The sequence below is a fragment of the Tupaia chinensis genome, unplaced genomic scaffold, assembly GCF_000334495.1.
Source record: "Tupaia chinensis unplaced genomic scaffold, TupChi_1.0 Scaffold000093_1, whole genome shotgun sequence".
Classification (NCBI taxonomy): Eukaryota; Metazoa; Chordata; class Mammalia; order Scandentia; family Tupaiidae; genus Tupaia; species Tupaia belangeri.
In genome coordinates this window covers 7,383,096-7,398,000 of record NW_006159555.1, presented here as the reverse complement: position 1 = coordinate 7,398,000, position 14,905 = coordinate 7,383,096, and positions in this window count along the sequence as shown.

The window sequence follows — 14,905 nt, the reverse complement described above, 5'->3', positions numbered from 1 at the left end:
AGCAGCTGATATATACATATCCATGAACACAAGTCTGAATTTAGGCATAAACCTCAGAGAGTAGAATGAACATTTTACAAAGTAGCACCTAGCTGGGGATATATAGCTTACTGCAGTCATCAAATATGCATTTTTTTAAATTTCAGGAATAATAGTTTTCATGTTTATTTTTTCTCCTGAAACTTTCTTATCCCCCAATCATCATCATAGCATACAAAAAGTGGTTTCCAATCCAGAATATGCTGCATAGTGGTTTAATTGTGTATGGTATCATCAATAATTTTCCATTTGTAGTTTCATATATATATACATACATATATGTGTGTAAACACATGTACACACACACATTGTCCTTTTTCTCACCTTCTGCCATTTCCCACCCTCCTTTCATACTATCTCAAGTGTCCATAGTTTTTTCCATTCCTTTTCCCCCCCACATTTTATTGATTCACAAAAATTTCTTAAATAATCTAACTACTTTCAACAGTGATTCTTCTTTATGGGTCTCAAAGTTCAAATGATCAGGGCTGCCACCTTGTGCTCAGATCTAAGTCAGCCTACTGTGTTGTTATTCTCTAGTCAAACTTAAGACCTCAGACTTAAGACTTCAGATTATCTACTGGGTTATCAGAAAGGCATGACACATTCTTGCATAGAAAAACAGAAAAACACATCATGATGTTTCCAATGACCCAAAAGAAAGGGATATGAACATTGTAAAGTTCTTATTTATAATGACTTGTTTTCTAAAAGGCAATTGTACCTATTAATGCTATAACAATTCTCAACACTATCAATAGTTGTGTCAATATAAGTACTGGATAAGTGATTTTTAAATATTTGATATTGATAGATGCAAAAGTTAGCATACCATTATTTTAAATCTATGATTACTAAGATAAAACTTTTTTGTATGTTAATCTTGTTACCACAATGGTTAATTGTTCATGTCATTGTGCACACATATCTACTGGAGGTATGTGGTATATCTTGGCAATTAAAATAAACCCTTCATACATAGGTCATGTTGACTCTTTAATCTTTGGTGTATTTGATTACTTTATAAAATTTTATTTTGCTTATATTTCAAAACACAGGGATCTAAATTTTGTCTAATTAATTTTTTTTGTTTAATATAGGGATTTAATTTTTTTGTCTTATTAAAATACAGGGATTTAAAATTTATTTTATTAAGAACACTTCCCATCACACAAATAAGGAGCCTTCAAAAAGCTCATGGAAATGCATATTATAAATAAACTATGAATGAGCTCACAATTTTTTTCACCAAAACAGTTGTAGTTTAATTGCATTTATACACAAATGTTTCAGGCCTCATTTATAGCCAGAATAGTCCATTCACACCCTGCTCAGTGTACTCATCAGAGCTGTCAACTTACTGTCTGTATCTCCTCCTAGGCTTGCTCACGTCATCATGAAGGTGAAATAACTTCGTTTTATTTTTTTTTAAAGTGTGTAATTCCTCTTTTAGATCTTGCAAGAATTTCCTCACTGCATGGAACTTGTCTGCTTCTTTCTCCTTTCTCTCTGCAGTTCATTATGTCTCTTCTCTTCCATCTCTGTTAGCTTTGCCATTATGAATGTTCTAAATTCTTGATCAGACATGTCCATGATTTCCATTGAATTGTCTGTGAATGAAGAGGAGCTATTCTTTTCCTTTGGAGGAGAGATATTTTCTTGCTTTCCCATATTTCTTGTGGCCCTGCAGTGATTTCTAGTCATCTGATGAATGGTGTGTTTCTTCCCAAACTTGAAGTTCAATCTGAGCATACAGGAGTGTGCAGAAAAGGAAACAGAGAGAGAGAAACAACAGCAACAAAAATAACCAAGAAACAGAGAAAAACAGAAGAAAAAAACTAGCATAATTTTAAAAAATTCTTTTTTTAAAAAAAACAAAAATAAAGTTCTCAGGAGCCATGAAGTTGTCTTCTGATGGCCTGTTTCCTTGCCTCTTCTGGGCTGGGAGGAGAGGGATCATTAATAAGATAAAGGGAAAGGAGGGACTGAAAGCCAAGAAAATGCTTTACCTTAAAAATTTTTAAAAAGGAATAATTACAAAAAGTTGAGAAGACAGAGACAGAGGTAGACAGAGACAGAGACAGAGAAAGAGATAGAGGCAGAGGCAGAGAGAAGGGTTGAGGGAGCTCCTATCACTTGAGTTTGTGGGGTGGAACCTGAATTATCAGTAGAAAATCTTCATTTCTTTTTTCTCTGAAATCACTAGTTCTAAGGAGCCAAGAAGATGTCTTCTGATGGCCTGTTCCCTTGCCTCTCTACTCATGTTATTTTTTTTTAAACAGATGACAAAAAACATTTATTTCTCATTTTAATTTTGTTGCCCAATATCAAGAAACTTCTAAGAAGAGATCAATTTCAGCTCGCAGTTTTAGGATGCCTTTCAATTAAATTAATCCTTAAGCTTGAAAACAAGAATAAAAAAAATGTTGATACCAATGTTGAAAGGTTAAAATGATCAATGAATGGGTTATCAAACAGTTTAAACGTTAATTATTTGGCAGAAAATGTTTTCAAACATATCTGTGAAGGTATGCAGACACAACAATGTTATGTTATATAAAGTGTGATTGCAAACATTTTATAGTATAGAATATTTGATTACAACAATGTTATGGTAATAGAATGTGTGACTGCAACAATTTTCAGATATAGAATGTGTGGTTACAACAATGTTACATCATGCAATGTATACTCCAGTACCTGTGGAGTCAGCAGACAGAACTCTAGTCAGATTCACTGTGTTTTCTGGTAGGTCCAGACCTCCTGCCCATATATTCTTTTCTGTTTTCATAGAGAAATTGGTTTTGACCTCTAATAAATGTAAAATTTGAATAACTGCTACAAAAATGTGTATTTGTTTCAACAATTAAAGAGTAAATCTTACTTTTCTGTGTCCATATTTATTCTATCATCAATCTATCTATAATATATCTATCTATAACTGATTTAATGACTGAGGAAAGGCATGTATATGTCATGTTAGAATTCTTTATATCTTATACACATAGTACAATCACACATACACACTTTCTCACTGTTATATTTTTGTTGCATTTATGCTATCTAACATATTTATGCTTTATTCTCTCATTTATTCAACCTCACTAGACTTTAAGATTTATAGGATCAGGAAATCTCTCTGTTTTGTTTTCTAGTCTGTCTTCCATTTCTAGCATATTATATGTAGATAATAAATATTTGTTGATTGAATTAATAAATGAGGACAATGTAATTCCCAAATTTTGAATAAGGAAGTGAAACTTGGTTGTTTTATAATTTGTCCAGTGTCACACAAATAAGCAGTAGAGCTAGAATCTGAAGAAAAGCCAGTCTTAACCTAAAATCTACACGCTATTTATAAACTACAATTAGTGTCTATACAGGTAGAATACCCCTGCATTTTGTTTTCTTAAAGGTCTATGCTGAACCTAAAAAAAACAGGAAATGGCATATGTGCAAGCTACATATATAAAACTGTTGAATATATATTTTTTACTGGTTCATAGTGTCCTCAATTTATTCGATTATTCATTTGACTGTTCAGTATGTCAAAGGGCCACTACTTCTAAAACCCACCAAAAATCTGCTTTATATTTATCATCTTGAAATTACTAATTAGCCTTTTTTATATCTATAACTATTAACAGAAAATAAAATGTATGTGTTGCCTGACTAATTATGCTAACCTGCCAGAAAACCTCTTTCACACTGCTCTTTTTTTTTTTTTTTCCCATTTACAGTATACTTATCTGGTGAAAAGAAACCAGAAAAACAGATTAAATATGCCTGAAGGCTCCTCCCACAGAATCTTAAGTAGCATGTGGACTCTCCTTTGCAAAAGTAGATTTAAGATTGCAACCATTAGGAGGCCATGAAAAAGAGGACAAAGAACTTAACAAACATTTAGATTCCCACACAAAGCATTTCATCTTTGTCAGAATTTAATTTAAAACATTTCTGACATTCAATTATTCACTGTAGACAGACTCTGAATCAGATCATCTGCTGCCAAAGCTAAATTATCAAATAGAGAGACATAAACCTGAGTGTTTTCTGCATAATGATAGCCCATAATGATAAAATTTTTTTTCCTAAAGGCATTATGTACTGTAGGTATTAACACAGGCTCAATGAAGGAAATGGATGCCTAAACAAATATGCTTGTATACTCTGGAACACACAAATACCTGGAGAAATTAAGTCGGAACTCTTAGTAAAGATTATTATTGGATCTAAGCTTGATTTAATAAATTTTATGTCGTTGTTTTACCAGTGTCATCCATTTATTAACACCCTCTCAAATTGTCTTCTTATCCATTTGCATTTTATCTTGTTGACATGTTTTAATGAATATTCAAATGTGATGGATTAAAATAGATTAACAACTAAATATAGCAGGACTGCCACATACTCAGAGCGATATTTATCATGCATTAAAATGGAATCTCGATTAACCACATGTGGTTTATCTATATCACAGAGGGCTCAGATATCTCACAGGGAGTGTTTCTAAAAGCATAACCGGATACGCTACCAATATGGTGCCTATAACCTTCCCTTTATACGGATTGCATTTCCATGGTCTAGCTGACTGGTGCAATTAGGTTAAAGTTGTTACAGTACTAATCTTTCTTTACTTGAAATATCTTGGGCACTTGATTTCATTTTAAATATCTGCAACAGAGTAATCTTCCTGCAGATTTATGATAGTGGGGTGGGCAATGTTTAACTTCTTCATGTGTTTACCATTTGTTCTAGTCTTTCTTTCAGGCTAAGCAATGTCTTCCACCCCAAAACTCCTCAATAGTACAAATCATAAGATAGCTTTTTCAAGTAGGACCATACCTTTTGAATTATTCATTCTTCACCATTCTCACCTAAAAGAGTCTACAGCTCATTCCCTTATAATATAAATTGTTTTTATTTCTTAGAACCATATTCAGTGTCAATGGAGATTGTGTCATTTGACCTGAATTCCCCTTGGTGAAAAGCAATGGATTCTCAATTTTGATTAAGCTATACACAAAGAGGAATTTAATTTAAAGATAGTGGCTATGGGAACCAGCAGTTAGCGTAATCGCTATGTCGCTGGACTCCCACGTAGTCGACCGTGGTTCGCATCCTGGACCCGGTGGCATAAAACCCACACCAGGCGCATGTGCGTGCGTGCCCAAGATTCTGAGAGGAGAATGGAGGAGAAGGGATTGCGGCGTGACCACTCCCTCTGTGGAGTGATTTCTTGCTTTCTGTCTTTCTGTCTGTCTCTGTCTGTCTGGTGAGCGCACGCGCCCTATAGTGAAAAACCTCTAAAAAAAAAAAAAAGATACTGGCTATGTCACAGAACTCAAATGAATGAACATGGTTGAGATTTGAGAATAAATAGTACCAGGAATTTAAATAATATGTTGACTTTCTTGACTTTGCACCTGTTATCATGTACTTACTCCTCTCTGTCAATTATACTCTCAATTTAACTTCATTCCCTGTCATAACAGAATCAAATTCAGCAAAATTAAAGAAAAATCTATGATCCTTCCTCATTGTTCAATTCCAAATATATTCCTTTTCTTGAGATCTCAACCTCAGCAAATAACTTTGCCATTAGCATGTATTGATTTGGCCATTCCAGAAACATAGGTGGTGTCACATGGTCAGTCACACCCGGAACCACAAATTGTTAATTCTATTTATTCAGTCCTCTCATATTGTATTTCTACCCAACCTTATTCCTACTACTCAAGTGAAGGGTAACATACCCAAATCTGAACTATTGCAACAATTTTCCAGTTGATATCTCTGACTCTCGACTCTCCTCCAATCCATTTGGATGAATTGTAGCAGACAAGTCAAATCTTCCTATTATGAATACCTGATCATTTCTCTAGCTTACTTAAAAACTGATCATTACATTCCAGTGCTTCAAATACAGTACAGACTTTGTAGTCTAAAGTGCATATTTAGCAAACCTATATATTCTTCCTCGTTTTACTCATTGCCAGATTCCACTTATCCACTTTTTGCATCTGAATTTTCAAATCTAAAATTATTTAATTTATTCATACTAAAAGCCACTGAGTTGTACAGTATAAAAAGTGAATTATATGGTACTAGAATTACATTTCAAAAAGAACTGTTAATTTTCAATGTTTCTGGGTCATGTATTCAAACATAGAAATCAATGTTGACAAATATTTATATGGATTCAAGGAATCTGATGATTGAGTTATTACTCAGTGGGTGACTGTTTTATACATTGGCTTCAACTTTAAATTATTGATGTATTCTTTATGTAATAATTTAAAAGTGTGTCACAACTTTCCAAAACAATTCAAGCTTAGCAGATGGCAGAGGTCATATGAGAATGACTGACCTTAGGAGAGCAAATTGTATTGCTGCCTAATTGGATGGTCAGTGAAGGTCACATGAAGGATGTAAGGGCTTCCAGTGAGAATGAAGAACAAATGCTGTCATCAGCCCACTTACAGAGGCATGCCTGGTAGGACCTGTGCCCTGCAGGCTGCCACTACATGAGAGGTTGAGTTCAGCCTTGTTCAAGCTAAAGCGGATGCTGGGGCAAGTGCCTGTAATCCCAGCAACTCAGGGAAGCTGAGCAACATTGAGACTCTGTGTAAAACAAAACAAACCCCGCCATGATATTTTTTCAAACTGTGGAAAACTACAAAATGTAAGGTATAGTGATGGTGAGGATGACAACAGTGATAATAAAAATGATATGTTGGAAGCAGAATAAACTAGAAACATGACATTCAGAGCTTCTGTAGTAATCTCCACATGAGAGTAAAAAGAGTATAATTAAGTTGACAGCTTGAAAATGAAAAGTAAGTGATGCCTTCTAGAGCTGTCATGAAGAAATTATTGGCAGTTTGTCTACTCGCAACAATCAATTTCCATGCCCCGTTCAAGATATATGAAATAGATTGTACAATTTGCATAAAATTTTGCCTCATATGTAATAAATTACATATTATGAATGCACACAATATTATAAATTACACAGGAAAGAAAGCTGTGCCTTTTGAATACTATGACCTAGGTATGGTCCTTAAATTTTCCTCAGGCAAAATAAAAGTTTGAGATATTAAAAAATGACTTTTGCAAGGTTAAAAGAAAAAAGGCCAAGGTGTAAGGGGACAATTATACCTATTTGTCTTTAACTGTACAAAACCAGACCTTTCTGAACTCTTCACAGGACCCATAAATCATTTATAAAGTTTAAAATTTATTTCCCAGTTTATGGTTTAGACACAAAGCTCTAAAATGCCAACTGCACAGACGGCTGAAACAAAGAGGAACTGGATGTATAAGGAGTGAGTGTATAAAGAGCTAGAGTCATCGACTTCAAAATATATAGTGAAAACATATGTGACTGTGTTAAAGGGAAATCAATGTTTCACTGGGAATGAGGTTTAGGGAAATAAAAAAAAAGACAAATTTATCTTTCCGGTCAAAAACCATATTTGAATGGTCATTGTAAATGGTGAGTTTAAGGCGGAAGATCTATAGGATCTGAAGAGAAACCAGAGTATGGAAAATTTACTGCTGAGTGAAGCAAGCTAGGTTATGAAGGAGAGCCACTGTATGTCCCCACTTAATATATACCGAGTGTCTGCACTCTATAACTAAAACAGATTGACTTAAGGTTGTACAGACACAAGAGACGGGGGTTAGTACCAGAAGTGGAGTGTGTGGAGAAGAGGGACCTAAGGAAGGACATTTGGAAGAGGGATATGGAGAGAGAGCATTGACGGGATGGGGAGGTGTGGTGTTATTGGTGGGAGATACTCTGATCACCTGGACTGGGGAGAAATATTCACACACATACTGAAATGTTCACATTGTAAGCTAAATAATATGATTGAGTTTATATAAAAAATTAAAATTAAAAAGTGAAAAAAAAAGAAGAAAATGGCAAGTTAAGACTTTCGAATGGCCAAGAACAGTCAGAACAGGTCACTTAGATAATTAGGCTTTCCAGGGATTAGTGAAGGAAATAGATGATGTGATTATTGAGTCAACAGTGGCATTGACTATAATCAGGAGTTTTGAATATATGAAAGAAAAGCCTGTGGAATGGTGTAAAAAGTTTCAAAATCTATCAGTAATAAAAAAAATAAAAAATAAATCAAAACAAAAACAGAGTTCTTGGGGCCTCTCTGATACCATAGCATAGTCTTGCTTTTTCTAAATATTTACTTTCCCACCAAAAAAAATCCCCAATTATCTTTGTATAATTTCAATTTTTAAGTAACATTTTGAACAAAGTAAAGTGATTAGAATATGAAATATTTTAAAATCTCTCTGCAGTTAGTATTTCTGTATTTTTAAGTTATAGTTTAATTTCATTTTTAAAGGGATTCAGGAAACACCTGTCTCATGACATTCTGGCTTTCATTTTCATTTGTGCCATGACCTCAGTGTTCGATTCAACTAATTATCCCAATGAATCTTAAGAATAATGAACAAGTTATTTAATTTCCATAAACCTTTGCTTCCCCAGTGGAAGATTAAATTTAATACAGCTTAAAACATCAACTATGTTCTTCTCATGATTACAAGATAGATTACCCACTGAATGCCCGAATCCCCTCCAGAAATTCTATCCTCGTGGTAATCTTCTTTGTGCAAAACTGCTTACAAATGTACAATGCACACTGTATTTGGACATTCCTGGTTACAACAAATCCTTTTACATTGGTTAGTGAGTAACTGAAGCAATTGATTAATAATACACTGGTCCATTATAATACATTGATGTTTCATCATTGATTGATGAAGATAAAACAGAATATTAAGTTCAATTTTTATTCCACAGAAAATGAACAGAATCGTATATATTATGTAGTATGTGAGTAAAAGCGCTATGAAAAATGCAAAGTGTTGTTTGTGTCACAGACCCGGTGACAATAAAAATCACGCCAGGGACTGGAAGATGGCATGTTGGTTAAATTACTGGACTCCCACATGGTCAGCTGTGGTTTGAGTCCCAGATCTGGCATCTTGCTTTCTTTGATAAAATTGAAGCATAACAATAAATAAATTAAACAAAGAATTCTTACAAACTAACAAAAACATGTGCATGCATGCCCAAGACCCTAGAAAAATGGAGAAAAAGGAATTGCAGCATGGCCATCCCCCTGCGGAGTGATTTCATACTTTTCCTTTCACTATCTCTGTCTCTTTCAGTTGAGTGCACATGCCCTGAGTCAAAAACATCTAAAAATTTAAAAAAAGAAAAGAAAACTTTTAGGCAAGGAGTGAAAATATGTTTTAGTTTTTTTTTTTTTTTTTGAGAGGTTTTTGCTATATCGCCATTATGCCAACTGCTGGTCCCCAGGTGTGGAAAGTTATCAGTGAAAAAAAGCAAGAGACAGAAAATAAAAATTTACCCCTGAGATATTTCTATTATCAAGACCACACAGATTGCAGTATAATATGCACAAATGAGGACTGGTGCATTTATATGCACTTCTTTTTTTTACTTTTTAAATTTTTTATAGTTTTGCCAGAGGGTTTGTGTGCTTCCCAGAGAGTTGGTGGGTAGGGAGAAAGGCAGAGGTGAGAAGTAGGGGTGGTGAAGGAGGGAGAAATAACTCGCCAAGGGGACCACACCACAATCCCTTCTCCATCCTCTTGGGATCTGGGGCACATGGCTCAGTGTATTTTTCAAGCTGCCATGTCCAGCCCTTCCCACAGAGCTGGTCATGTGTGATCCAGTGCCTTAATCACTATGCCATATCATGGCCCACGTGAGCACGTCTTGAGAACAATGACCCTTCTGGTGGTGTGGTAAGGTGTTTGACTTCCACATGGGACCATGGTTCAAGCTCTGTACCTGACAGCTTGAAAATCATGAGAATGGAGGAGAAGGAATTACAGTGTGACCCTCTTCCCAAGGGGTGAGCTCTCACTTTTCCTCTCTGTTTCTCTGTGTCTCTCCAGTAAGTGCATGTGCCCTATGGCAAAATAAATAAAGTAAATTAAAAAATTAATAAAGAGGAAACCTGAAGATGAGTGTCAACTTCATTACACTAAAGTACGAAAGAAATATTTATTGGAAAACTGTGATAGAATTATAAGAAAAATAATTTATTTTTAAAGTATAAATCAAAAGCAGGACCAGCAGTTGGTGTAATGACTATGTTGCTGAACTCCCATGTAGTTGACTCTGGTTCAAGTTCCAGACCCTGTGGCTTAAACTTATGCCGGGTGCATGTACATGTGTGCCCAAGATCCCAAGAGGAGAATGGAGGAGAAGGGATTACAGCGTGGCTATTTCTCCTGGGGGGGGTGATTTCTCAATTTCTGTCTCTCTGTCTCTCTCTGTCTTTCTGGCCAGCACATATGCCCTATAGTAAAAACCTCTCCCCTCCAAAAAAAATGGTATAACTCAAAAGCTAATAAACTGAATATTCGGTCACTGAATGAATGAAAGAAAATTTTAAGTATATATACATATATATAAAAAATTAATTTTATACAAATTTAAGTACACATTATGAAATACATATAATATCTAATATAGGCAATATATTTGTGACACATTATGAAATACATATAATATCTAATATATATAGGCAATATATTTGTGATTTTGACAACTATCATTGAATACATTTTTTTAGATATTCTTTCTACTTTGCTTACAAAAATTTTAGTCTTTTATTTTATTTTTTGTGGGGCATTATTTGGTAGTTAACTAGAATTTCAAAAGTAAAACAGGAAAAAAACTGGAGAGACCATAACGTAATGAGGAAATGAAAAAAAAAATAGACCCATGGGTTAGGCTTTGGGGAAAAGCAGACTTTTGAAGTAAGAAACAAAGCACAACAAAAATAAAAATAAATAGTGTATAAAATGAAGTGATCCGGAGAGTTTGATAAAGAAGGAATGCTATGATAGGTATAGAGTATGATAAAATCCAGTGATGGATGAAAGGACATTTTCAGAATTTATACTGTGCAATTGTATATACTTCATAGTATTTGAAAAGCAAATAAAAAAATTTCTATAATTTTTGAATTACTTTTTCAGGTACTGGGACATTTTGTTAACTGTGGAAGAAGCACTAATAGACTAGACAACTTGAGTCATATCTGTAATCTAGTTACATAATTAGAAATAACATAGGAATAGAATTGGATGTGCAAGATGCCAGACTTTGCTGAAGGGCTGAGAGTGATCTTATGGCTCTCATATTCTGTTTCTAGACAGACAATCAGTTATAAATGAAATAGCATTAATAAGTGTTATTTACTCATAAATTAAATAACAGAAGTTTAGATCCATGGCTGAACATTGAGGAGTTAACCATTAGAGCTATTAAGAATAATAAAGTTAAAAAAAAAAATCAAACTGGGTTTTAGATGGAGGAAGTGGAACTAGAAGGACACTTGTAGACAGGCTAATACTCAGCCGGCCTGCAGCAGTGCGGTTGTCCCAGTCGTTATTAGCTGTTACTGCCATGTGCCACTTTCATCCCTCTCACAAACAAGCCCCCGGTACATCCTGTAGGATTTCTTGTACCCTCAGCTGCAGCAGGGCATCCTTTATCCCAACTTTTAGAACCTGAGTTATGGCTGGTTTAAAACTTTTGAATACTCCTAGACCTAAAAATATGGATATCCTCACTCTCAGAGCAGTAAATCTGTAGTTATCTCCCAAGGTTAATCATTTAAACATAATGGCTTAAGAAGTAAATAGACCGAAGCTCGTCCATATTATTATAATAGAAACAAGCACGTCTATTCAGAGCTTTATATCTTGCAAAGCTTTTTCCACATGCATTATGTTACGCGGCTCTCAGACAAAACTTCTGGGATAGTTAAAATGCATCACTAGATACGGAGCTGAGATTAGAATCTAGATCTACTGACACTTAAATCCATAAGACACTGTCTTCTTTATACAGAGATTAGAATCTAGATCTACTGACACTTAAAATGAACTTTAAATAAAATGTGACTTTCCTACTGAAAAGCTTTAAGATAGTTCCAATTAAAGAAACAGGAATACTAAGGACAACGTAAAAGAAGAGCATGCACTAAGGAAAGAAGGAAAGCATGGCCTGGTTTGTTTAATCTCCCTAATAAGACACCCTGGCGCTTGCTATTAGGCAGCATGTGTCAAGCTCTTCGATATTCTCCACAGTGAGTGACTCAGAGATGTTCAAATGGGTGCCAATGATTTTAAATTCTGCTTTATTTCTAGTATGTGTACTTATTTTTGGCTACATAGCATTTGAGAAAAAGTGAGATAGCAAAATCAATGGCTTGTTTTACATGTGTTCTCACACACAAACATACACACAGACTTTTTGTCTTCTTAAGAGGATTAAAAATATTTTGTAAAATACATTGACTTACTTTCACTGTCTAAATTAACTCAGTTTTATTCTGGATTCAGCATGTCATTTGGGTCAATAGTTTTTCAGATACAAAATTTTAAAAAATATTTATCATCTTTCTAGTAAGAACGTTTTTAGTAAAATTAAGAAGCTGGGAGAAGGCTCTTAAGTTAAAGTTATATTTCAAAGTGATAATATCTTTATAATCACTTTTGGAGAAAATCTTTCTCTGCTTCTGCTTACATGAACCTTGGAATATTTTGAACTTGCACATCACAAAACTATCATTATTTATATTGCATGTTCACTCTTGGTGCTTTTGTATCTATGTAAATAGTCTAATGATAAAGCTTCAAATAAAAAACAAGCTTCAAAAATAAGCATGAAAGGAAAACAATATATGAATTCAGTGCATTTGGCTAAGCACTATACATTGCCCTGGAATTGACGGTTATAGTATAGATTGAAACAAAACTCATACCCTTGAAAAAAGTGTATAAACTGGTACTTAAAGAGTAGAAATAAAAGAAGAAAGCATGGACCTAAAATATCTAACAAAATACAAGAAACACCTGTAATTTGAGAGATTTCTTTTTGATTGCCAGCAGGCACATGTGCTCACCACAAGTAGAGAGGAAGGGAGAGAGATAAAGCACACCTCAATGAGGATGACTACGCTGCAATCCCTTTCATCCATTTCTCCAGTCTGTCTGGATTTGGGGCATGCAGACACATGTGCTTGGCATGCTTTTCAAGCAACCAGGCAGCATTAGAACTGAGATTGGTCATGCAAACTTGGGCTCCCAACACAAAGGGCTTAGCCACTGTGTGACAAAAAGACCCAAATTTGGAAGATTTTAACTAAAGAAGTTCTTTATTTTGTTAAGGAATGTGTTAAGAACTGGACTTTATAAAGGAGATAGGATATGCTAGAAATGTGTAGGGTCTAACTAAGACCAAAAGAACTACTTCATCAAAGGATTTAGGTAACAAAGAGGTTGCCTGAATTTCATTTCAAATGTCAGTTTTAAAAGATTGGTGTCATTAACTGCGTGATAATGCTAATGCACTGTGATGTAGTACCAGTATCAATGATTAATTTTACCATGGTCAAACAAGGATTCATAGTAATTTTCTTGCTAGTCCACTAACAGGAAATTTATAGGATACATTAGTTGTTCTTGTACATAGTCTAGAATAAAAAAGAGACAAAAGTACAAGCAGTAAAACTTGAAAAGTTGGCTTTAGTCACAATAGATGACATGAAAAAATCAAACTAAATTTCCATAAACCAATGAATAAAGAAAAATGTGATACATACATATGTATACTATATACACACACACACACACACACACACACACACACACAATGAGTATAGTATATACTATGTATAGTATAGATATTAGTATATATACTATTATATGTAATATCTGGTATACTATAGTATATAGTATATGATAGTATATAGCATAGTATATATAGTATATATATAGTATATAGCATCTAGTATAGTGTGAATATATATACTTATATATACTATATAGAGAGTATGGTATATAGTAAATATATATAGTATAGTATACTGTATGTGTACTATATAGTATATAGTATACTATACATAGTATTTACTAGTAAATACTGCATAGTATTATATATATAAATATAAATATATATGTAGATATATTTAGACACATACACACACACACACATTAGAACATTATTCAGCCTTTGAAAGAAAGCAGTCCTGGGTTAGAAGGTGTCATGGCGTCCAAGGTGCCAGATTCCCACATGACTCTGAGTCAAGTCTTAAATGCAGTGGCTTGAAAACCACACCTGGTGTGCATGTGTGTGTTCCCAAAATTCCAAGAGGAGAATGGAGGAGAAGGGATTGTGGCAAGGCCATCACCTTTGGTGGTGATATTATGTCTGGACCTGTAGTACTATGCTAGGACAAATCAGCCAGGAACAGAAAGAAGAAAACATTGCATGATCTCACTTAAAGGTAGAATATATTATAAAAAACAACAACAACAAAACACACCCCCAACTCATAGAAGCAGAGTAGAATACTGCCTTCCAGAGGCTGTGCAGCTATATTGCTCAAAAGGCACAAAGTTTCATTTAGAAATGATAAATAAACTCTGGAGAGCTATTATTCACCATGGAGGCTATAGCTAATAAGTTGTTGTACACCTGAAAATTGCTAACGAAGTAGATCTTTTTTATGAATTCTTTATTTATTTTTGTTTATTATTCACATTATTTTTAACTTGCTATAGGGCATGTGCACTCACCAGAGACACATACACACACACAGACACACACGCACCCATATGTGTGCACACACACACACAGGCACACACACACACAAACACACACACACACAGGGAGAAGGAAAGTGAGAAAGGAAGCCACCAGGTCCAGGACTTGAACCATGGTTGGGCATGTGGAAGTTCAGCACCTTAACCACCACACCAGCTGCTTTCCATGAGAAAGTAG